This window comes from Zea mays, chromosome 4 (genome assembly GCF_902167145.1).
Source record: "Zea mays cultivar B73 chromosome 4, Zm-B73-REFERENCE-NAM-5.0, whole genome shotgun sequence".
In the NCBI taxonomy this organism is placed as follows: domain Eukaryota; kingdom Viridiplantae; phylum Streptophyta; class Magnoliopsida; order Poales; family Poaceae; genus Zea; species Zea mays.
In genome coordinates, this window is record NC_050099.1 from 99,554,188 (window position 1) to 99,561,183 (window position 6,996).

Here is a 6,996-nt window from a genome sequence, read left to right on the forward strand (position 1 = left end):
CGTCATCATGGACGCACGCGAGGGGCCATCATTACTTGTTACCGGGGCGAGCCTCGATGGGACGCCGGTCTTGTTCCCCCATAGCCTGAGCTAGCTAGGGATAGGGTAATGATGTACCCCCTGCGGCGTGGTCGGTCCGAGCCCAAGGTCGGGCGAGGCGGAGACTCCTCCTGAGGCTGAGGCCGGGGTCGGGCGAGGACGCGATTCCGCCCGAGGTCGAGGTTGAGGCTGGGCCCTGGGGCCGGGCGAGGCGGAGACCTACTTCCGAGGTCAAGGTTGAGGCCGGGCCCTAGGGTCGGGCAAGGCGGAGACCACCTTCCGAGGTCGAGGTTGAGGCCGAGCCCTTGGGTCGGGCGAGGCGGAGACTTCTCCTGAGGTCGAGGCCCAAGGTCGGGCGAGGTAGAGCTTCCTGTGGCGCCTGTGGCTGGACTCAGCTGCTGTCAGCCTCACCCTGGCGGGTGGCACAACAGTCGGAGAGGGGCGAGTGGGGCTGTTTTCCTGTCAGGTCAGTCAGTGGGAGGGCAAAGTGACTGCGATCACTTCGACCTTGCCGACTGAGGCACGCGTGTCAGGATAAGGCGCCAGGCGATCCTTGCATTGAATGCGCCTGCGATACGGTCGGTTGGTGAGGTGATTTGGCCAAGGTTGCTTCACAACGAAGCCTGCCCGAGCTGGGCTTCGGGAGAGTCGAGGGCGCGCCCGTTGCTTGAGGAGGCCCTCGAGCGAGGCGTGAATTCGCCTGGGACTACAGTTCCCGCCCGAGGCTGGGCTCAGGCGAGGCGAGACCGCGTCCCTTGAGTAGACGAAGCCTTGACCTGAATTGCGCCCATCAGTCTCTGCAGTTTGTGCTGATGGTGATTACTAGCCGAGTTTAGGAGTGTTGGGGGTACCCCCAATTGTGGTACCCGACAAGTGGTGTCGGCGTTTCGAGACCGGGGGGTCCCTAAGCCGACGAGTGAGTGTGCCGCGTGCCCCAGCCCAGATGGGTCGAGCGCGTGGGCGAGCGCGAAGGGGGGAAGCGAGGTGGCCGGAGACGGGCGTGAGAGAGGTGGAAATCCCGCGGCCTTCGTGTTCGTCCCGCGCCCAGGTCGGGTGCACTTGCAGTAGGGGGTTACAAGCGTCCACGCGGGTGAGGGAAGCGAGCGGCCCCAAGAGAGCGCCTGTCTCGTCCTCGTCCCCGCGCGGCCAACCTTCTCTAAGAAGGCCCTGGTCCTTCCTTTTATAGGCGTAAGGAGAGGATCCAGGTGTACAATGGGGGTGTAGCAGAGTGCTACGTGTCTAGCGGGGGAGAGCTAGCGCCCTAAGTACATGCCAATGTGGCAGCCGGAGAGATCTTGGCACCCAGCTGGTGTGGTGTCGTGGCTGTCGGAGAAGCAACGGAGCCTGGCGGAGGGACAGCTGTCGGAGCGGTTGAGTCCTTGCTGACGTCCTCCTGCTTCCGTAAGAGAGCTGAGAGTCGCCGTCGTCACAGGGCTTGCGGGGCGCCATCATTGCCTATCTTGCGGAGCTGGCCAGATGGGACACCGGTCTTGTTCTCTGCGGCCCGAGTCGACTCGGGGCAGGGTGATGATGGTGCTTCCTGTTGACGTGGCTGGCCTGCGCCCTAGGTCGGGCGACATGGAGGCTCCTCCGAAGCCGAGGTCGAGTCTGTCTTCCATGGCCGATGCCAAGCCCGAGCCCTGGGTCCGGCGATTTAGAGGTCGTTCGGCAGAGGCCAGGGCGGAGTCCGAGCCCTGGGGTCGGGCGAAGCGGAGTTCGTCGTCTTCTGGGGCTGAGCCCGAGTCCGAGCCCTAGGTCGGGCGGAGCGGAGTTCGCCGTCTTCCGGGGCTGAGCCCGAGTCCGAGCCCTGGGTCGGGCGGAGCGGAGTTCGCCGTCTTTCGGGGCTTAGCCCGAGTCCGAGCCCTGGGTCGGGCGGAGCGGAGTTCGCCGTCTTCCGGGTCTTAGCCCGAGTCCGAGCCCTGGGTCGGGCGGAGCGGAGTTCGCCGTCTTCCGGGTCTTAGCCCGAGTCCGAGCCCTGGGTCGGGCGGAGCGGAGTTCGCCGTCTTCCGGGGCTTGGCCCGAGTCCGAGCCCTGGGTCGGGCGGAGCGGAGTTCGCCGTCTTCCGGGTCTTAGCCCGAGTCTGAGCCCTGGGTCGGGCGGAGCGGAGTTCGCCGTCTTCCGGGGCTTAGCCCGAGTCCGAGCCCTGGGTCGGGCAGAGCGGAGTTCGCCGTCTTCCGGGGCTTAGCTCGAGTCCGAGCCCTGGGTCGGGCGGAGCTTCCTATGGTGCCTTTGGCAGGGCCTGACAGCCTGTCAGTCTCACTTTGTCAAGTGGCACTGCAGTCGGAGTGGCGCAGGCGGCGCTGTCCTTCTGTCAGACCGGTCAGTGGAGCGGCGAAGTGACGGCGGTCACTTCGGCTCTGCCGGGGGGCGCACGTCAGGATAAAGGTGTCAGGCCACCTTTGCATTAAATGCTCCTGCGACTCGGTCGGTCGGCGCGGCGATTTAGTCAGGGTTGCTTCTTAGCGAAGGCAAGGCCTCGGGCGAGCCGGAGATGTGTCCGCCGTTGGAGGGGGGCCTCGGGCGAGACGGAAATCCCTCGGGGTCGGCTGCCCTTGTCCGAGGCTAGGCTCGGGCGAGGCGTGATCGAGTCGCTCGTACGGACTGATCCCTGACTTAATCGTACCCATCAGGCCTCTGCAGCTTTATGCTGATGGGGGTTACCAGCTGAGAATTAGGCGTCTTGAGGGTACCCCTAATTATGGTCCCCGACAGTAGCCCCTGAGCCTCGAAGGGAGTGTTAGCACTCGCTTGGAGGCTTTCGTCGCACTTTTTTGCAAGGGGACCAGCCTTTCTCGGTTGCATTTTGTTCCGGTGGGTGCGCGCGAGCGCACCCGCCGGGTGTAGCCCCCAAGGCCTCGGAGGAGTGGTTTCACTCCTTCGAGGTCTTAATGCCTTGCGTAATGCTTCGGCTGGTCTGGTTGTTCCCTCATGCGAACTGGCCGTAGCCCGGGTGCACGGTCGGGGCCCAAGTTCTCGGGCTGGTATGTTGACGCTGTCAACGGTTCGGCCGGAGTCGGGTTTGCGAGAGCAGCCCCCGAGCCTCCGCACAGGGCGAGAGGGCGATCAGGGACAGACTCGGCTTTTTACATACGCCCCTACGTCGCCTTTCCGCAAGGAGGAGGGGGGGAGAGCGCCATGTTACCCTCGATGGGCACCGAACATGGTGTCTCCGGTGAGCTGAAAGCGGGTAATCCGAGTGGACGTCCGTGCCCCGTTCGTTAGGGGTCGGCTAGGGGCCCAGAGGCACGCCCAAAAGTACCTGCGGGTGATCTGCCGGAACCGGTCCCCTGGCGACGGGGTCCGAGGGCTCGATGCCTCCCTCCGATGGGATTCCGTTACAAGATCGCTCCCGCTGGTCTCGGAAATGTCCTAGGGTACCTCGGGAGCGCAGCCCGAGCCTTGGTTATGTATCGAACGTACCCCTGGTCATCCCTGGCTCGGCGTCTGAGGCGACTGTGAACCCTTCGGGGGCCAGCCTTCGAACCCCTGATCAGTAATGGGCACAAAGCCCGAGTAGCCTGAGGCGGCCGTGGTGCCCTTCGGAGGGCCGGCCTTCGAACCTCTGACCAGTAGTGGGTGTAGGGCCCACGTGATCTGAGGCGGCTGTTGAACCCCTCGGGGGGCCAGCCTTCGAACCTCTGATCAGTAGGGGGGGCTCGGAGCCCGGTTCCTTCACGGGGAAGGATCCTTTTCGGGGTATCCCCCTTTCCCGGTCCCTGTTGCAAGAGATAGAGAAAGAGGAAAAAGAGGAAAAGGATACGAAATCGAACGACGTGGCGTACCTTTTTTGGCGCGGTCATTACGGCGAAGGCGAAGCGTCGCCCGCTTCTCCTGCCAGAAGAGCCGCCTGTCCCGCCGCGGAGTTAATGCGACGGGGCGAGTGGTTGGCAGAGCGGCCGTTGCGCGTGCGCGAGCCGTTCGAGGAATGGATCACGGGCGCGTCGTCTTCACGCCGTGAGAGGAGGCTCTCTTGCTGCCCCTGGATGGGACGTGAGCTTGGCTGACGACGTGACCGCTGCTCCCGCCCGCCTGCCACCGTCATCACTGCCGGCCCACTTTCGGCTGCATTGACCGTCGCGCTAGGCTGGCGCCGCTGGGTCATGCGCTGGGTCGCCTCGAGTCGCGGCATTGGTTCCGCAACCGAAGAGGAGCGATGGTGGCACAAGTGGCGGTGCAGTTGCTTGCATGCAGCATCCGGCGCGCCAGTTGCGTGACGCGTGGGCCTGGGCCTCCATGCTGGCGTGTTGAGAGTTGGAGAAGCGCGTCCACCTGGCGCGATTGCATGCTGCCTGCATGGCTGCCTGCCCCTTCCGCCCGTTGGTCTGGGCAAAAGTGGGGGGTCGCTTGTAACCGCTGGGCGGTTGTGTGCACCACGCGTGGCGCTTTGGCTTCTTCTGCTCTGAGCCGGTTTGCATGACATGCGGGACCCAGCCCCCGCGCCGCAGGGGTGGGCCTTGGAGCGTGTTGGAGAAGACTCAGCCCGTGACGTTTGGGGGCGCACGTAGGGAGAGTTGCCTTTAAAAGGAGGGCGACCCCTTTCGTAAGGCGACCATGTCTTCTCCCTTCCTTATGCATCACGTCTTTCCACCTTCCAAGCCCCCGGATGGGGGGTACCCACCGTCTTTTCGCCTCATCGTTGGAGGAACGCAACTCCATGGGAGTTGGTACCTCTCAGCCATCGTTCGGCTTCAAGGATTTTCATCATGCAGCCCGGCTGCACCCCTCCACCGGCGGTCACCCAAGATGGCGACCTCCGGCTTGATGGTGGGGGAAAGCGAGCCGGGCTGCGGCCTCAACCCCTCCCTCAGCCTCAAGGATTTTCATCACCAGGGCTAGGGAGGAGAGAGTGCCGAGTTGGGGTTGGCCCCTGCGTGGGCGGTGGCCCGCTCCTTCGCTCAGTGATGGGAGGGAGGGGCGGTTGTCGTCCGTGGCGCTGGCAGCTGCAGCGTGCCTGGCTTTCGGACGCGAGTGGCTTCGGAGCCGCTCGCGGCGCCGGCGTCTGCCACGGCAGCTGGAAGAGGTTCTTCCGCCGACGCGATAGCCAAGGCTGCCCACGGACCGACCTCCAACTCTACGGCCTTCTGCCCGTCCTTGCCTCACGAGTTTGGGCATGGGCGGGGGCCTCCTGGCAGCAGCATCTGCCCTGAGGTCAGTGCTGCCGCTGTTCGGCCCCCCGGAGCAGAAGTCGTCGTCGTCGCCGCTGCTGGAGCAGGTGACGGCGCGCCGTTCGTCGATCTTCCGTTGCTCCGCAGGCCTTCCCCCATGGAGTGGGGTTGTTCGTACCTGTGGAGGGGGAACCGGAGTTCCGTTTGTAATGGCACTTTGAATGCCAGTGTCTTTGTTCATTGTGGCTGTCGAGGCCTGAACATGTATGTAATTTTGGCACGGAGCCATGTTTTTTCCTCATTTTCGAGCACTAAGACTCGCCTGTTGATTATCTGAACCGCTTTACCAAGCATGAGTCACCTCGTGTCAAGGTGACGAGTGAGGTATCCGTATCCCGGAGGCGTAGGAGTCCCTCGGCTCGATCGGCCTTGTTGTCTGAGGCTCCTCTAGCTTAGTTAAAGAGACCCCTTGGCTGCTCTTCGACGAGCCGAGGCCAGGGGTAACGATATCAGCACGAACAGAGGCGGAGTTGGCTCAAAAATGAAAACCTAGTTGGCCGGAGCCTAGCCGGGTTGTCCGTCAGCGGGACCGACGCCGGAGTTGATCAGCCGAGGCCTCGGACCGGGCTGGCGCCCTTGGAAGATGGTTGGCCGAGGCCCCAGGGGTAACCGGCCGAGCCGCCTGCTCGGGCCGGATTCCCAGAGAAGTCCCTGGACCGCGTCACCGTCCGAGGCTGGGTCGGTTCTCGCTGAAGGTGTCGTCGATGCCGAGGGTGCTACAGCCCCCTTCCAGCGTGAAGACCCGAGCCTGCAGGATCAGATTGTCTTGTAGCGTGTGCCTTCTGCGGCCGCCGAGGCCAGAACACACACCCTCGCTGTGTTGTAAAGCTGCGTCTCTTTTCCTCTCGTTTTGAGTATCTGGACTTTTTGTCGGTAACAGGGATGTTTGTGCGAGCGAGAGTTGCTTCTCGCGGAAGGTGATGAGTGAGTTATCCGTATCCCGGAGGCGTGGGAGTCCCTCGGCTCGGTCGGCCTTGCCGCTTACGCGTACTTTCACCCGTCCATGAGGCCCTGTCACCGACTCAGTCGAGAAGGCTCGAAGGATCGCTTCGGCAGAAGAGCTTCCGAACGTAAAGACTTGTTCGATCCGCGGAATCACTTTATCCGAACGCGAGTTACTTATCGCAGAAGGTGATGAGTGAGGTATCCGTATCCCGGAGGCGTAGGAGTCCCTCGGCTCGGTCAGCCTTGGCTGCTTACGTGTACTCCTTCGTTTTCAGGATCCACTTTTCGAAGTAGTCAAAAAGCACGAAAGATATTCTGGTAAAAGGGATCTTTTTTTCGAGGAAAATTTCAACGCAGAGGGGGTTCCCCCCCTTTTAGCCCCCGAGGGAGGGTCGGGCTTTGCCGAGGCGAGGCCAACCCTTCCTTGATGACTAAACTTTGTGTGGGTGCGAGGTATATGAACAACTTGAAAACATCTTAAGGGTAGAAGCGACGTAGCTGTTTGATGTTCCAAGCGTTGCCGTAGACCTCGCCTTGACTGTTGGCCAGCTTGTACGTTCCGGGCTTCAGAACTTTGGCGATGACGAGTGGCCCCTCCTAGGGGGGCGTGAGCTTGTGCCTCCCTCGGGCATCTTGCCGCAGCCGAAGCACCAGGTCGCCCACCTGGAGGTCTCGGGGCCGGACCCCTCGGACGTGGTAGCGTCGCAGGGACTGCTGGTACCGCGCCGAGTGTAGTAAGGCCTTGTCCCAAGCCTCTTCCAGCTGGTCCAGCGAGTCTTCTCGGCTAGCTTGGTTGCTTTGATCGTTGTAGGCCCTCGTCCTCGGGGAGCCGTACTCCAGGTCAGTG